General features: G+C 35.0%; 1 protein-coding gene across 1 annotated transcript in view; it reads right to left on the bottom strand.

Annotated features, from left to right (window-relative positions):
- Window positions 1-18,910, bottom strand: part of RIMS1 (regulating synaptic membrane exocytosis 1) — a 658,456-nt gene that overhangs the window by 462,753 nt on the left and 176,793 nt on the right. The gene's annotated exons all lie outside the window — the stretch shown is intronic.

The raw sequence follows: 18,910 nt of genomic DNA, 5'->3' as shown, positions 1-18,910 counted from the left end.
CAAATACTATTTCTTATACTTTTGAAATGAGGATGTTTAAGCTTGGAATGGTTAAATGACTTGTCCAAGGTCACGTAAGATAGAAGAAAGAGAATCATGTATTAGAAACTGAAAGAGATCTAGAGTTCCTCCATGTGTTGTCTTCTTTATTAGAAATTTGAACTCCATTTGTAATCAATCACATTGCCTATCACAGTGCCTTAAGGGTATTAAAGATTCAATGAATACTCTATCCATTCATTCATTTATTCATTTATCTTGTCCAAATTCTTAATTTTACAGAAGAAACTGAGACTCTGAAAGGTTAAAAGATTTCCCAGTTGTGATTAAGTGACTGCCAATTGTTAAGTGACTATCTAATAATTGGGCAGCGAGGTGGATAGAAGGTTGCACCTGGAGTTAAGGAAGACTCATTTTCATGAGCTCAAATCTAGCCTCAGACTTTTACTAACTGTGAGACACTGGACAAGTTATTTAACCTTGTATTCCTCAGTTTCCTCTTCTATAAAATGAACCGGAGAAGGAAATAGAAAACCACTCTAGTATCTTTGCCAAGGAAACCCCAAAATAAGATTATAACAAGTCAGAATTTACTGAAAAATAACTGAACAATAAATAATTATAGCAGAGCTATAATAAAAATCCAAGTCATTTTCTTTGGAATGAGAGAATGATGTAAAAACTTCTGAATCTGGAGTCTGGGGATCTAGGATTGATATCAAGAAGTTATCACGTATTTTTAAAGTGCTTTGCAATTTTAAATTGCCCCATTAATGCATAATATTATTTCTTTCCTTTTTGGAGGGAGGGGGGCAATCAGGATAAAGTGACTTGTTCAGGGTCACACAGCTAGTTAGTGTCAAGTTTCTGAGGCTGGGTCAGTATTCTATCCACTGTGCTATCTAATTCGCCCTAGAGTTATCATTTATTAACCAGGGGTCAATTGGGGAAATTATTTTTCTTCTCTGGGTCTCTCTCCTGAATTTCAAATGAAGGGGGTTGAACTAAATGACCTCTAAAGTCCTTTCCAATTCTATATTTATGATCTTAGGAGACAAACCAGAGTTCCTCAAACTATGCCCTTTCTTCATGTCATATAAAAATGCCATATTTTACTAGATCCTACTCATAGAATTAAGATGGAGCTTCTATCCGTTTTATAATTTTCTTATAGAAAAAATAGCTGATATTTGATGAGAAATAAGCAGAAGAAAGAGTAATTGGTACAGTGGATAGAGGACTGAACCTGAAGATAGGAAGATCTGAATACAAATCAGGCCTCAGATACTTATTATGTGGCCTTGGGCAATTCACTTAACTCTGTTTACTTCAGTTTTCTCCTCTGTAAAATGAACTGGGGAAGGAAATGGCAAACCACTCCACTATTTTTGTCAAGAAAACCCCAAAGGGGGTCACAAAGTATCAGATACCACTGACATGACTAAATAACAAGGGAAAGAAAATGTTTGGACATGCAGATGGCATCTTCAGAAAAAAATGCAGCTAAAGGCAGATTTATATAAAATCAAAAGCAGTCTCATGTTGACTTCTCACTTTAATTTAAATCCTATTTGAATTTTTTTTCTCAATCAGCATTGCTGCCTCAAAAAGTCAATTATTTCAAATTATGAAATATAATTATTGTGTAGCCCACAGAGGAACAATATATTTTAAAACAACCATTGCATAGGAACATATATTGCTGAGCAAACACCAGATGAATAGGAAAACACCTCATTACAGTCTGCTTCAAGAAATCCCCACATAGACCACGTCACAGTTCTCTACACTTTATTCCCAGGAGTCGCCCACAAAGCCCAAAACAGAAAGAGATGCTCTCATTATTCCAGATGCACTAGTTGTCTGGAGGCTGCTCTGTCAAGGGCTGCAGGATGTAGTCAGAGAGTCTCGATTAGCAAAGGATGCTCTTTCACTGGCCAAACTATTGCTCAGTCATCACAGCAAAACTTGGATCACCATACTTTTATATTGTAACTTTTAAAAAGTTTTGAGAGACATTAATTTATGGCTAATTTAATTATTTTATAAACAAGGCCTACATGCTTTTTAATCAAAGGATGACCATTTGCTCATCTCTCTTAGATCAAAGAGCCCTCATGGTGGTAGGCTCACAGTTTATATGCTTCTGAGAGTGGAAATTGACTCTGATTATTGAACAATGAAAAAATGAATATTACAAAGAAGGTCTTGGGGTACATGACTGGGATCACCCAAATCATGATCAAAGAGGCTTTTCAATTTCCATATCAGCTGTCTGACAAAAGGGAGGACCCACATTTTCTCAGATTTGTCTGTACAAACACAATGATCAGAAATGTACCTATTAGCCCAAATTGAGAATTTCTTTTACTGTCCTTGATTAGATCTCTGTCATCCTGGCTGTATCCATTCTTTAGATTTTCTGGTCCAGGAAATAAAAAAGGGGAAAAAACCTTAGTCCTAATACAATAATTAGTTAATAATGTAAGAGAAAAATAATCATTTCTCATAATATCAGCAAATCTTAGAATTTTTAGCTCACCTGACTGTCATACTCAAGTATCCCTGAAGATTTTGTTAAACTTCCAGCCATCCAGATACTAGCGCCTTATCCCCCTTATCCCTTTATACCAGTATACTTATTGATATCTATATATTTGTATTTCTGTATATATATTTGCATGCTATCTTTACATAATCATAAAATACTAGATTTTGAGCTAAAGAGGAAACTTAGAACCCATCTAATCCTATCTATTTAATACATAAGAAAATAAAAATGCAGAGGTTATATGATTTACTCAGTGTCACATAAGAAACAAATGATGAACAAATATTCAAATCCAAGCTTTCTGTCTCCAAATTCAGCTCTACTTTTTGTTTACACCTTTTCCCTTCCCAGCTCAGACAGTCTGGGTTTCAGTCCTGACTTACCACTTACTACCAATTTTATCACCTATTTTTGCCTATTACAGTCAGTTCTTAATAAATGCTAATGGATTGATTCTGAATTAATAATTTATTTTATTATTAATGCTAAAATATTACATCTCTTTCCCACAATTCATCTTGAATATAGAAGCATATATATATATATATATATATATCAAAATGTCTTTAAAATGATTATTTCAAGAATTCTTTTCCTCTGAGAATCCTGATTTTTTTAAAAATTCTATCCTAATAAATTTTTGAAAGAATCTAGGGTGCTGACTTTGTTACTGTCCTTATCTATATAAATATAATTTTTAAAAGACCTATACATAGATACATAAATATTAGGCAGCTAGGTAGATAAATGAATAGAGACTCATCTTCCTGAGTTCATATCTAGCCTCAGACACTTATTACCCCTGTAACCCTGAGCAAGTCACTTCCCTGTCTGCGTCAGTTTCTTCAACTACAAAATGAGCTGGAAAAGGAAATGGCAAAGCAGTTCAGTATCTTTGCCAAGAAAACTCCAAATGGGGTCACAAAGAGGAAGGGCATAGCTGAAAATGACTGAACAGTAACATACATAAATTACAAGAAATATAGCTTACTTGAAAAGAGGAGCTTTCTTTTTAGTTCACATTAAGATTTTTAAAAATTTCTCCAGGAGAATGTGAACTTTCTGAGGATAGTTTTTTATATTTAAAATTTTATTTTTCTCAATTACTTGCAAAAACAATTAAAATTCATTTAAAAAATATTTGAATTCCAAGTTCTCTCCATCCCTCCTTCATTGAGAAGGGAATTTGAAACAGATTATAGATGTGCATTCATACAAAAAATATTTTCATGTAAGTTGTATTATGAAAGAAAATACAAACAACAATAAAAATAAAGTTGAAAAATAAGTATGGTATTCATCAGTTCTTTCTCTGATGATGGAGAGCAATTTCTATCATAAGTCTAGTATTGTCTTGGATTGCTGTATTGGTAAGAATAGCTAAGTCATTTGAGGGTATAGTTTATTTCAAATTTCTCTTTATATTTTCAATACCAAACATTTAATAAGTACTTAAAACTTGTTGAATTGAATTTATTGAAATCGTATTTAATGTTTTACCTAATAGTATTAACTCTCTGACATTTTTTCTCACTGAAATTTACCTCCCATGTCTTTCTTACCTTTCTCAACATTCGTTTTTTTTTTCACCTGTGGAATTCTATGCATACTTATTAATTTGTTAGTTTATGGTTTAATGATGGGGAAGAGGAATTTAGGAAAATTTCTCCTTTCTTTTGAGGAAAGTTAAGTAGAAAATTTGTTTTCCTTCAATTTCCCATTCATAAAGTTTGTCTAAGTGAGTGTTAACATCAAGGAAATTCATTTGGTAAATATTTGTGAAGGGTCTAGTATTTGCATGATGCTATAGGTGATGCAAATATGGCTAAGACAGAGCTCCAGTTCTACCACTAGAAAGTCACTTAAACTTTCTTGGATTGTGGTGAGGGAAGTGCTTTGTGAACTTTAAAGTGCAGAAGAAAAAAGTGCATATTAGTAGAATGTAAGTTCCTTGAGAAAAGGGACTATTTTCATTTTTTCCCCTTTGTATCATAAGCATAAGCATAAGCACAGTGCTTGGAATATGTTAGGCTCTTTGTTGGTGTTGCTGCTCATTGTGTCCAACTTATTGTGGGCCCATTTGAGATTTTCTTGGCAATTATTTTGGAGTAGTTTACAAGTAGTTTATACTCCACTTCAATTGATAGAAGAGGAAACTGAGGCAAATGAAGCTAAGTGATTTGTCTCTGGCTCACATAGCTAGTAAATATCTGAGGCCAGACTTGAGCTCAGCAAGATGTCTTTCCTACTCCAGGTCCAGCACTTTATCCACAGCTTCATCCAGTTGTCCTCTTAACCATTGATTAAATATGGAATTTAGTCAAAAGGGTATGTAAGTTTGTACTCTTAATGTAGATAATGGTGAAGGATAGAGGATGGTAGCAGAGAGGTGTGTGGAGGGGTGAGTGTGTAGGGGAGGACAGGGGTAGAGTGATGATGAATAGACTGAGTTTTCCATTATACATATCAGATGTTGAACAAGTTCCCAGGAGAAGAGTAACTTATCTTTGTACCTCCTACTCTTGCAGTCCAAGAATAGGCTATCAGCACCAAATGTTTGACGTATTAGCTCTAATGCTGAAGACAGCTCCTTTTCCCCTTCACTTTCAGGTGATTCTGACAAAATAAGTCTTGAAATCTTTAAGGTGGTAATGGTTCAACTAAAAGAAAACCAATAAGCAAAAATGACCAGGGACCCTCTTTTCTGGGACCAACTCAATTATTGTCTCAAAATCCCACAGATCATTCTTCTGGCTGACTGCTTGCTCATCTTCTCTATGTTCCTTCCTGTCTTTCCCCTTCCAACTGTTCTCACAAAGACAAATTGAATTCTGATGCCTCAGAACATCAAAGGCATGAGAATTCCACTTGTCATTGACAGATCACCAACGTGTTTTTAGAAGACCCAACTGTTTCTGTACACTCCCTTCCCTCAACCCTCCCCACCCTATCCCCTGCAAATGCCATGGAATTCTGACTGGCATTTCCTACTCACAATGCCACCTGCTCACAACACTCCCACCCACTCTCTGTTACCATCCTCCTGTCACCCCAGCCCCATGCCAAAAGTGAATATCACGTGCTTGCAGTCTGGCTTCCATCCCCAACACTTAAGTAAAACTGTTCTCTAAAGGTCCCTGGTGACGACCTAATTTCAAAGCTCATTGTTTTAGGCATCATTTCTCACTTTCCTTCACCTATGAATAGCAACTGACATTGCTGTTCTTGCCTACTTTGTTTTCTTTTTATTCCTGTGACATGGTCAATTTTGGTTTTCTTCTCACTTCTGTAACTAACCCTCCATATCCCATCTTGTTCTTTTCCCCCTTTTCCTGTTTCTTAAATATAGTCAAACTCACAAGAATCACTCTTTGGTCTTCTTCCCTTCTTGTTCTACCTTCTCTTCCTTATAGATCTCATCCTTTCCCAAGGTTGCAAAGATCATCTCTACATGGATGACTCAGCTCTAGCCACAACATTTCTCTAGTACTCTAACCTTTTATTTTCAACTGCCTGTTGGATGGACATCTCTCTTTAGATGCCCCAAATATACTTTAAAACAAAATTCTTGTTCTGCTATATTTTTAACTAGATGACCTCTTGGATATACTCCAATTCTCAAACTTTCCTATTCTAATAGTTAATATTTCTGAGTTTCAGTTTCCTCATCTCTTAAATGGGGGAGTTTTACTAGGGGATATATAAGGATTTAAATGTTATAAAATTCACTCCAGATCTCGAATTCACACATTGGAAGTACTGTTCACTCACACAGCCTTCAAGTCAGAATGGATGACTTCTCCCAGAATCTCCATTTAAGGAAGGTGCCCAAATCAACCATATCTTCATTCATTCTTCTTTGACCTCTCACATCCCTTTTCTATTCAGTGTTATCTTTCTCCATTAGAATATAAAAGGCTATCTTCATTTCTATTCTAAATGGTTGCCACCTTGCTTAACATAGAGTGTTTAATAAATGTTGACTGAAAAATTCATTGATCCTTTGGTCAAAATTAAATTAAAAAATATTTCCTCACCACCACCACCACTAAGAAAAAAATCCTTCTACAGTTTCCTTATTTTTGACACAATCATTTATCTAGTCACATAGGCACAGATTCTAGTCACAAAGAATCACACACCCCACATTGAACAATTTACAGAATTCTGTTCATTCTACCTCTGAGATAAGTTCCCTCACCACTCCTACTGCTCTCACCCTAATTCAGACACCTATTCTGTTATAAGGCAACAGAAATATCTTATGCTGGATGTTTCCCCATATACCTCCTGTCTGTTCTTATTTTGAACTTCCTTGACTTTTCCACCATGACTCCCATAAACTCATCATTGGGAAATTTAATCATCTTAAAAGATTCAATTAGCTTTGTTATTTTTACTTCATCAGTACCCTCATTCCTTTGGGAGCTAGCTGAGGCAGGGGATAGATCACTAGCCCTGGAGTAGGGAAGACCTGAATTTAAATCTGATCTCAGACACATCACACTTGCTAGTTGTGTGACCCTGGGCAAGTCACTTAACCCTGATTGTCTTGTATCAAGGGTCATCTTCAGTTATCCTGATTCATAACTGGCTGCTGGACCCAGATGACTCCAGAGGAAAAAGTGGGACTGGTGACTTAGCACAGCACCCCCCCACTCAAATCTAATATCCTTGCTTGTCATGGCATCACCTCCTGGAAGATCAAAGGACAAACATCATCTCCCCTGCCTCTCTGATTAGAATGTCAAGCCATAAGATCCTCCATTTCTTTTTCTTCTTTTTTCTTTATTTTGAATTTCTCTGGTATATTTCCACCATGACCCATGCCTTGTGACTCCTTTTTCTCATCCCCCAATCTCTTTTTTTTTTGTGTGTACATTGTCTTCTTTTGAGCAATGACTTTCAATTTTGTATTTCAAATTTGTACCTCCTGAACTTAGCAGTGTCAGACACATCAGTGGGTAATTATTAAATGTTCATTAAGTATCTGGTATCCCTGCCACCAAATTCTCCATTTTCCAATCCATATTTAACGCATCTAACAATATAGAGACATGATGATGTAACCTTTCTTCTGGATTTAATGTAAACTGTCTATTCTGCCAGATAATAACTTCCATAATCTGACTAATATATATTCTCTCTTTTTCTACAACTTTATTCTGTACAAATCTTTAACAAAACTGGAATGCTGTTTCCTAACCTTTTTCTGCTCTCTCTGGCATCCATTCTTTCCAACTACCATATATGTTTTCTGAACTATACAATTTTCTGAACCTGTTGAAATTTTTCTCTCTTCAAGGCCCTATTCAGGTCAACTCTTTAATGAAACTTTCCTAGATCCCTCAAAAAGAAGAGATCTCAGAGTCCCTTATCCAGCCCCCCATTGAGTTTCTATTTGTTCTCCTAAGCTTAATCAAATTCTAAATTTTATTATAATATTTATTTACAAGGTGCATTACTCTTTCCCTTCTTTCACCAGAATGTAAACTACTTGAATACAAGTAATGCGTGACTTTTTATATCATCATCATCTGACATAGTATATTGCAAAGAGTAGGTGTTTTGGACTTTTTTTTAATGAATTAATACTTTCCTCCTCAGACACACCTCCAATTAAAGTTGTCCTCTTCTGACAAAAAATTTTTTTGAATTTTTTTTGCACTTATTAGTGCTAAACATACTTAATGTCATACAGCTATTAAGTGATAGGTACAAGACCAGAACTCTGGCTTTCTGACTCCTAATCTAGCATTCTTTCCACCATACCATATTGCTACTTAATTAACGTGAAGCTAAATATATCTGAACATCCTATTTCAGACTCATGCCTAGGGCCCAGTGATCAGTGATTTGCCTCAGGGCACCAGACACGAGCAGTTAGGATACAGTGGAAAGAGGTTGGGACTGGAATCAGGAAGACTTGAGTTCAAATCCTGCCTCAGTCACTTACTAGCTGTGAGATTCTGGGCAAAAGCATTTTTACCCTTTTTTTGCCTCAGTTTCCTCTTTTGTAAAATGAGCTGGAAAATGTAATGGCAAACTACTCCGGTACCTCTGCTAAGAAAATACCATGGGGTGATGGAGAGTAGGATACAATGACTCATTAGCAACAAGGGCAACAATGATTGAGCCTGATATGGCAGAATGCATTTTCCATTCTCTCTCAGTGTTCCCTGTCTCAAAAAACTGTCCCTATATCTCAATATCCTAGGATCCTTTGCAAAGCCCTATGTCAATGGCATGTACCTTTCGCAGTTTCTGTTGACTGGCTTGTTAGTGAGGCATATTAGTTAGAAATCCTGAACTCAATAAAAATAATTCCTTTTTCTCCTATTTCCTCTACTCTGTGTCCTCATTTTCTTCTAGGAACTAGGCTGAGTGCTGTAGTTTTCACTTGTAGATATGGTTTGGGTCATTTCTCCTTCAAAACAATTGTGCTTGACTGCACATACCACTTGTGCCACAATATCCGTGTAGTTTGGAGAATATTAGTTAAAATGAAATCCTAAGTCTTTCCAGATCTGAAGATGAGTGATGTCCAAACTGGGATCCTCTATAAGTCCTATGAGTCTCTATCTCTATCTGCTTTTTTTTCCCAGTCTCTTTGTAGAGCTCAATTTTCCATAACCTACAGAAAAACTTAGCTCCTATATTTTTATGTGAACATTTAGATCTATTTATTCCATTGAAGAAGTGGCTGTTTTTGTTTTAGTAGATTTGAAGTTAAAGCTACCAAACCATTTAAAAGGTCCTCAAATAGATATAATTCTAGGCAGTCAATCAATTATCTAAACACAAATGTTTATTCATTGCTTACTATGGATCAGGAACTGATACATATATAGATATAAAAATATACAGATATAAAGACAAAATATTAAAAAGCCCTGCCATGAAGGCATTTGCAATATTTGCATAAAATATTCATGCAGGCCTATCATCTCATTGATTTGGATTCCCAACATTGTTGCAGATAGCAACCCATCAAGGTCTGCCTAACATGTTTCTTATTCATGTCTTCTATTTTCACGAGAAAGGGTCCACCCCACTTGCCTGGGTTTTTCCTTATTTTCTCCTGACATCTTGAATGTACAAGGGGAGCACTGTGGCCATCCATCTGGTATCCAGCATTCTCATTATGTGACTAAACTATTTTCTTTCTTTTTTTTCATATACTTCCTTCATAAGATCTTTTACTACAATATTCTTCAAGGTTCCTTCAGAGTAATAGATTGCAACCTGTTCACACCTATTATTCATCTTTCCATTGACATGATGCTCATCTTTAGTTTTGCAGAGGTAGTGGTGTTAAATGTCTGTCAGACTTTCTGCAGTAACAAATGTTTGCATTCCAAAAAGGGCCTTTACTTTTTTTTTTTTTTTTTTTGGCAAGGCAATGGGGTTAAGTGGCTTGCCCAAGGCCACACAGCTAGGTAATTATTAAGTGTCCCAGACCCGATTTGAACTCAGGTACTCCTGACTCCAAGGCCAGTGCTTTATCCACTACACCACCTAGCTGCCCCAAGGGCCTTTATTTTTAAGAGGAGCTTAGGGTCAGTAAAAGTGGTTTACAATTTCCAGAAAGCAATACAACTGGACTCTTCTTCCTTTTAATTCTAGGTTCAGCTCATTATCCATATTTACCATCTTTCTTCAATATGCATACTGTTGGGCAAACTTTTAGGGTATTCATTTAAATACATATAAAATATTTGAGTAACAAGACATTCCTCATCCACTTGGTATTTCTTGTGTAGATAAGCCAAATTCCTTTAAGTGATTACAAATCTTTTCTAAAAGTCCTTGGAATGTCTTGGGCTTTCATAGAATCAACAGGACATCTACAAACAGGATCATCTAAAGGACCTTACTATCCTTATACAATCAGTCCTCAACATAGTCTCAGAGCTGAATTTCTTTCATCACAGTGGTGAATTTATTTGATAGGTTAATATCTCCTAGTTTTCTGCCTTGCCTAATATTTATGTGCCATTTTTTTCTACTTCCATTGGAAGCCCCTAATGAGCTGTGATGCTAACATCCAGGTGTTGTAACTTCACTATCCTTGACAAAAAAAACTGAAATGGCTTTTGTGAATGTTTCTTTTGTTTGTAGTTATATTTCCATTTCAGTCAGTTGTCAAGAATTTATGTGCTTAGTATGTGCCAAGCTCTGTGCTAATTGTGGGAAAGGTAAAAATAGGAATTCACATTTTAATGAAGGAAGCAGTATGTGAACGACTAGGTCCATATACATTACATAGAATATAGATGTAATCTCAGAGCAAAGGCACTTAGCAGTTGACAATGGGAAAGTGGAAGAAAAGAAGGAAAGAAATAAGGGCCCAGTAAACTCCTGGTATGATAATATAAAAATATCTTATTTGAGCCTCACCACAAGTTTATGAGGTAGATACAATTATTATCTCATTACACATTATGGAAGCTGAGTGAAAAAGAGGTAAAACAATTGCTTGAGTCACACAGCATGTATTTAAGGCTAAATTTGAACTTATTCTTTTTCTTATCATGGAACTCTATCCATTGCACCATCTAACTATCTGCTAAGTTATAGGAACAAGATTTAAGGAGTCACTAGCAGTAACTGAAAGTAAGGAGAGAATGGCTTCTTGCAGAAGGTGAAATCTGAGCAAAATTTTTAAGGAAACCAGAAAAGCTAAGGGGCAGAGTTAAGGGGTAGGGGTAGGGGGAAGGGGAAGCATTCCAGCCATAGGGAACACCAACTTCAAAGGTGTGAGATTGGTAGAGGGAGCATCATGTCTGAGGAAGAGCAAATAGAACAGTGTGGCTGGATCATATAGTGAATAGAGGGGAACAAAGTATAAGAAGACTGGAAAGGTAGGCAAGGACCAGATTGTGAAGAGATTATTTATTTCAGAAGATAATGCATTTTGTTGATGAAGAATATGACATAAGTATACCTGTGCTTTAGGAAAATCACTTTGACTACCAAGTGGAAGATGGGGATGCGTGAACTTGAGGCAAGATGACTAATTAGAAATATATTATACTATTCCAGGATAATAAGAGTGTCTCCTTAGGGTGGGTACTTATAAGAGTTCCTGGAAAGGTAAACAATAGACTGGACATGTGGGCTGGGTAAGAATAAGGAATAAAGAATAATACAAAAGTTATGAACTTGGGTGAGTAGAAAACTTATAGTGCTCATGATAATAAATAAGAAAGTTCAAGAGAAAAGGGTTTGGAGGAAAAATAACTGAAATTCATAAAAGCATAGGTCTGAATGAATAGATCTAAAGTTTTTAATGAAAACTTTCTACAAAGACAACAGATCTATTGTATATTTTGTTCTGATGATTTCCTGTTATCAGAATATAATAAAAATCTTTGTATCAAATATATATCTATGCTATAAATTTGTATGTATTGATGTGAATATATTATATATATATATATATATATATATATATATATACATATATATATATGCTTAATTATTGCCATCCTGTGGGGGAGATGGAAAGGGAAAAAATTAACAGTGCACAGCAAAAAACAGAAGAAAATGTATAAGGAAGCAAAGAAAAGATGGACAATTTGAACACAATGTTAAATATTTATTATATAGGTTTACTTGAAACTTAAATTTATTGTTTTATATTGAGAATATTCTCAAATTTTGCTGTGTACATGATAAAGTTTTTTAAATTTTGTAAATAAAAAATAGAAAAATATCTTTGTAAAAAAGCTGATGATGATTTTAAGGGATATAAATGGCCTATGGTTGAAATGGGGATCATGTCTCTCCCTTTTTTTTCTCCCCCAAGTTTTATTGAGTTAAATATAATCAGTTTCGCACATGACTATTTGGGATTTTCACACAGCAGCAACCAAATCTGGAATAACGTAAAAAACTTCTGTGGTTATAAATCTTTCATTGGAATTGTCAGAACTGTAGTGGGAAGCAACTTTTTTTTCCTTTTTCCTGTGGATGAATAATTGAGCCTCTCAGGAACCATCACTGGAGGAATCTGAATGCTGAAAATGACTCTTTTTGAGTCTTTGGAAAAACTGTGAAACCTAAAAAACTAAGGGCCTACTATAAAAAGAGAAAAGGATTAATTTTGGTTAGAATCTAAGATGCAAAGTCTTTCACTAAAGAAATGAAGGAGTAACTCTGCTGTTTGTAAAAATAAATGAATCCACTGAGATTTTCCTAATTATTAAGGTTTTGATATTTAAAATAGAAATTTACCTCTATCAACCCAACATGGAGTCTCAGAGTTGAAAGACATATTATAAATCATTTTGGAAGTCATCTATTTTTCCATATATGTCTTCAGTGATGAGGCAGTCCCTACTTTAACAAATATTCCATTTAACTTTGGGATAAATTTCTTTGTTAGAGATTGTAGACATGTATCTATAACTATATCTATTTCTATTTCCATGTATATATATATGTGTATATATTATATTTATAATATAAAGATATGTAATATCTCTCTCTCTCTCTCTCTCTCTCTCTATATATATATATATATATATATATATATATATATATATGTATATACATATAAAGCTTTGCTACTACTTTCATCCATTACTTTAGTTCTATCCTCTGGACCAAGCATAAGAAAACTAATCCCACTTCCATAAGGTAACAGTTCAAGTATTTGGAGATAGTTATTACATTCCTGTAATTCTTTTCTTCTCCAGACTGAGTGTCAGTTCCTCCAGCTGATTCATCAGCTGGCATGAACTTGAAAACCTATCCATGTTTAAAGGAATAGTTTGTTTTCAAACATTTGAACTCATGTCTTTTAACTCAAAATTTGATTCTTTAAAAAAAGATTACTAATATACACAAGAATAGAAACTGGATAATGTGAAATCCCCTCCAGGAATCCCTAGTACCTCTAGGATTACATATAAAATCCTAAATTTGGATCTTTCTAACTTTACCAGACTTCTTACCCTTCATATCCCTCAGCATACTCTACCAACCAAGGACACTCTTTACTGTTCATCACACAAGATACTCCATCTCATAATTCTATTTATTTTTATTGGCTATCCCTTTGGAAAGACTGTGAAACCTAAAAAACTAAAGACCTACTATAAAAAAGGGGAAAGGATTAATTTTGGTTAGAATCTCAGTAGTCCCTATTAGGGATTGGTCTTTTCATCACTGAAATTTATTTCCTGCTTCTTTTTCTCTCTATCTCTTACCTTCTCTGGCTTCCTGTAAGTCTCAGTTAAAATCCCATCTTCTGCAAGAAGTCTTTTTAGATTCATCCCATGTGAATGCCTTTCCTCTGAGATTACTTCCAGTTTATCTTGTATATATCTTGTTTGTACATAGTTGTTTACATATTCTCTTGTTCATTATACAAGGTCTCCAAAAATCTATGTGGGGTTTCAAGCTTTCATTGTTTTAAACTTTATATGCTTAAAAAACACAAACTAACACTTTTGGGATAGGCTGTATTGTGAATTCTTTGAGGACTAGGAGACCATTTTTGACTTTCTTTGTATACCCAGGACTTTTCACAGCATTTAGCTCTCAGTAGGCACTTGTAAATTCTTTCTGATTACCAATGCCGGTTGCCATCTTTGCAATTCATAATCTTAGAGAGCTTCATAAAACACTGAACAGAGACAAAATTTGAAATCCAGATCTTTGTGGTTTCAAGGTTGATCCCCCCCCCACTATTGTCATTCAGCCTTTAATTCAATTTATTTAACGAATACATCAAGGGCTTATTAGTTCATGAGTATAAAAACTGTCTCTACCAGTAATCTAAATTATAATTTTATTGAGGTATCTGAGTCTCAAAGGAGTTAAGCAACATATCCATAGTCACATAACTAGCAATTTTACAGGTAGGTCTTCCTGCCTCAAGGACCAATACTTTATCCTTTATGTTTCACCGTCTTTACTCTTCTCATATATTTGATGAATAGGTAAGTCAATGAATTCAAATTGCTGGAAGAGTTCAAGGTCTCACCAAAGATGGAGTTTTCCCAAATTAAAATGTGACTTTCAGTTCTGCCCTTTCTCTAACATCTCATCATCCTAAAAACTGACCCACTATGCTTCACATATTCCTTTTAACTTAACTGCTTTGAAGGTGTCTCTTTCTAAATAGGCATGTTCCTTTCCTATCCCTCTCTCCTTCCCTTCCCCCCAGGTTTTAGTTTATATCAATTCAAAAATTGTTTAAGTATTTTCTTACTTTGGTAGAGCAAAAAGTTCTGGGCTTAGTGTTAGGGAGAAGTAGTCTCAATTTCTACTTTAGTCACATCACCTCTGAAAAAATCATGGGCAAGTCAACTAACTTGTCCAAGATTCAGCTTACTTTTTTTTTGGTAAATTAGAGATGTTAGTACCTACTTCACTGGGTTCTTATGAGTTAAGTGATATAGGTGTTCATATAAAAAACACAAACACATACATTCTGGTGTGAGGAATAAATTTCAGTGATGAAAAGACCATTCCTTAATAGGGACCACTGAGTATAAAAGGAAAAAAAAAAACTAGTCTGAGAAGTGTTGAGAGTACAAAGTGATTTACTAGGTACACCTGGCAGAATTATGATTAAATTATTTGCTAATTGTTCAGAATATACAAGATATTAGAAAATGGTTTTGTCCTTATATCTACTATGGATACAAATCATAAGTGCCTTATTCCTTCAAGCACTTCTTTTAGGAGAAAGCCATAACCTTTACTACAGGATTACCACTATTGTAGTTTGTGGTGCTTTATAGAATTTAAATTTCTTATGAGAATAATCTTAGGTAAAATCAAGAGTTTTTTTTTTCAAAAACATTCCTCTAACAAAATTTACAGAGATGCCAAACCTGAAATGCAGTATGCTATATTTATTTCATTCACTAACTTTGATTCTAACATGAAGATTTTGAAAACTACCCAAGATTATTGAACAAATATAGTAGTTCCACAGCAAAGCTAAAGATAAAATCTATGTGAGAAGTTCAATTTCTTTTTAAATGTTCATTACTATTTGTGCTTCCTTTTTTCACAATAGATCAGCAAGACAGGGCAAAATTTTAAGCTAAGACCATTTCTTCTGATCTGTGATATATTTTCATGAAAGCAAGCCTGGAATTGGCAGTCAGCAGGGGACACAGTAAAAAGAAATCTAAATTTTGTCTTTTGCTGTTAGTGTTATACCACAACTGTGTTTAAAGAGATTATATAGACTCTTGGACTCAAAGATTTCTTGAAGTCAATACTGCTTTTGCTTTTGGAAGAATAAAAAAGAACCCAAATCCTCACTTTCTAAGTGAATAAAATACACAAAATTCTTTTCTAAGTTTCCTTTCAAAAATGTCACTGAAAAATCATTTCATAGTTCACATTTAGTTTTGTAAAATTTTATTTAAAATTCATAAAATTGTATAATTATATTAGAACTTCACAAGTATTTGGAATTTTTATTACAACACAAAAATACAACAAAATTTAATGAAAAAAACTATTTTTACCATTCTTAAATGTACTGTACCTTAAAAGGCAAAAAATGTTAGTAGAAACAATAAAAACTGATTCTAATGGCAATCTTTTTATTTTTGAAAGGCAATGGTTTATATGACTTCATCAGGGTCACAAAGCTAAGTAATTAATAAAAGTGTTGGAGGTCATATTTGTACTCAGATCCCCCTGACTCCAGGGATGGTGCTCTATCCACTGTACCAACTACCTGCCCCTACTTATACTTTCTCAGTAACATTGACAGCTAGGTAGTTCAGTGGAAACTGCTAGACTTGCCGTCAAGACCTGAGTGCAAATCCAGTTTCAGAAATTTACTTTTGTGACCTGGAAAATCACTTAATTTCTGTCTTCTTTTCCTTATTTGAAAGAGGGATAATGATAGCAACTACCTCCCAGAGTCATAATGAGGATAAAATGAGATTTGCCCATGTATAGGACTTACACACCTTTTATAAATAGAAGCTATTTTTCTTTTTATTGTAATGTGTTAGTCTTAAGCAGTTATTATAGTCCTAACAAATGCATCTATGTCGTGCTTTACATACTTTGCATCATTTGAGCCTCACAACAACTTAGTAGGTCAAAAAGTATTTTTTAAACACTAACTATGTTTTAAACCAGGCACCTTGCTGAGCTCTGGGTATACAAAGAAAGGTAAAAAATAGTCCCTATAATCAAGGAGATAAGACTCTAATAAGGGAAACAAGAAAAACTATATAAACAAGATATATACAGGAAAAAATCTAGAAAATTACAGGTAGAAGACACTAACATTTAGAGGAATCAAGAAAGATCTCTTGCAGATAGACAACTTTACTGGCACTTGAAGGCAGAAAGGGAAGCTAGAAGCTAGAGATGAGCAGAACAAGTATCCTAGGCATTGGGTTTGTAGAACAGCAAGTAGGGAAGTAGGGCAGTGTCTGGATCCTGTGAGTAAATTGAGAGGTTTAAGGTGATAATATTTGCCTTTCTTTCTTGAACAAGACCATGACATTAGGGAGGTGCTATATGACATGCATGGAAATTGAACAGAGTGAAAGCTGCTGTGCAAATCATCAGTCTCACTTTGTCCTCTGGAGTCACCTGGGTCCAGTGGCCAGATATAGATCTGGATGACTGGGGATATCCGGTCCTTGATGCTAGGCAATTGGGGTTAAGTGACTAACCCAATAATATAGTTATTAAGAGTCTGAAGCTACATTTGAACTTAGGTTGTCCTGACTTCGGGGCCAGTGCTCTACCCACTGCATTATCTAGCTGCCTCCGAGGTATATGAAGACTGGCAAGGTAGGAAGAGGGCAGGTTATGAAAGGCTTTGAAGACAAAGGGTTTTAAATAGTTTTAATAGTTTAATAATGATTCACTTGTTTCAATGGGGTGGGGGGAAGATCAGACAGGGCTATTAAAAGATCAGTTTGACAGCTAATTGAAGGATAGATTGGAATTGGAGGAGAACTGAGGCAGGGAAATCATCAACAATCTATAGTGATGAGAGCCAATTCTAGGGTTGTGACAGCATCAGAGGAGAGAAGGGAATACACACAAGAGATGTAACAAAAATAAAATTACAGGACTTGGAAATAGATTGGATAAGCAGGGGAAGGGAGTTTGAGGAATGGAGGGTGTTATTGATATTGGGAACCTGGGAGGATGTTAGTATGTTGTGACCTATATATTAGATTAATGATTCCTATTTTACAGATGAAAAAATCAGCTAATGTTGATTAATAAGTACTTGTTTTACTTATGAAGTAAAAGCACTGTGCTAAGCACTGAAGATAAAAAGAAAAAACAAAAACATTTTAGGATCTCTCTTTTAGGAGAGGAGCCAATAGGAAATTTCCACAACAAATATAGAGTAGATAGAAGGTAGCTATAGAGGAGATAATACTACTGAGGCAAATCTGCCCATCATGTGATCTGGCATTGCCACAGTAACTGCTGGCAGGACTCAAAATTCAATAAATCCAGGAACCTTTTTAGGGGTGAATTAATTAAATATTTGACCAAATATAGCAGGAGAGCAATGTTTCGTATATATATATATATATATATATATATATATATATATATATTTGGCTTTTGGTAGGGAAAAAAAGTTTCCTCACCCATCCTAGCTCCTAGCACTAGGGAAGAATGAGAAAAGCTACTTGCAGAAGGTGCAGAAGCTTAAATTGAGTCTTGGAGAAAGGTAGATATTTTAAGAGGCTGAAATAAAGGAGGAAGAGAGATAGAATTCTAAATATGGAGGATAGGTAATAAAATAGCAAAGAAACCAGAGATGAAGCAACATAGTGGGGCAGGTTTCTTTCAATCTCTTTTTGTCTCTTCTCAAACAGGATTTAGATGGTTGCCATAAAGGTTGCTACTCTATCACTATTCCCAATTATAATCAGGTTTCTTGAATTCCAAGTATAAAGAAACAACTACTATACAGGATAAATAGAATAAAATAGGGGAAAACTTTGAAATTTAGAAGATTTTTAGGGACATTCAGATTTTAGTTGGAATTTAAAGGAAGTCAAGGAGGTCAGTTGTCATAACAGAGGAGGAAGAGTGTTCTAGATATGGAGGAAAGCCAGAGAAAAATGCTCAGAGATGAGAAATGGAGTGATTTGTTTGTGGAATGTCACTGAGTCAGAGTACATGTTGGAAAGTAAGGTATAAGAAGATGGGAAATGAAGGGGGTTTATATTTATGAAGGACTCTGAATCCAGTAGTCCATAGGAAGCCACTCAAATTTTTTGAGGGAATGAAAGTGGGGGGAGGGGCTCTTTTTCAGTATAAGGACAATGTATTAAGGGCCCACTGAATAGAAACTGGCCTTATTCAAAACCCTCATCTATCTGACTT

This window comes from Macrotis lagotis, chromosome 5 (assembly GCF_037893015.1).
Source record: "Macrotis lagotis isolate mMagLag1 chromosome 5, bilby.v1.9.chrom.fasta, whole genome shotgun sequence".
Lineage (NCBI taxonomy): Eukaryota > Metazoa > Chordata > Mammalia > Peramelemorphia > Peramelidae > Macrotis > Macrotis lagotis.
The sequence above is the reverse complement of the archived record's forward strand: the minus strand, read 5'-3'. Positions and strand labels throughout refer to the sequence as shown.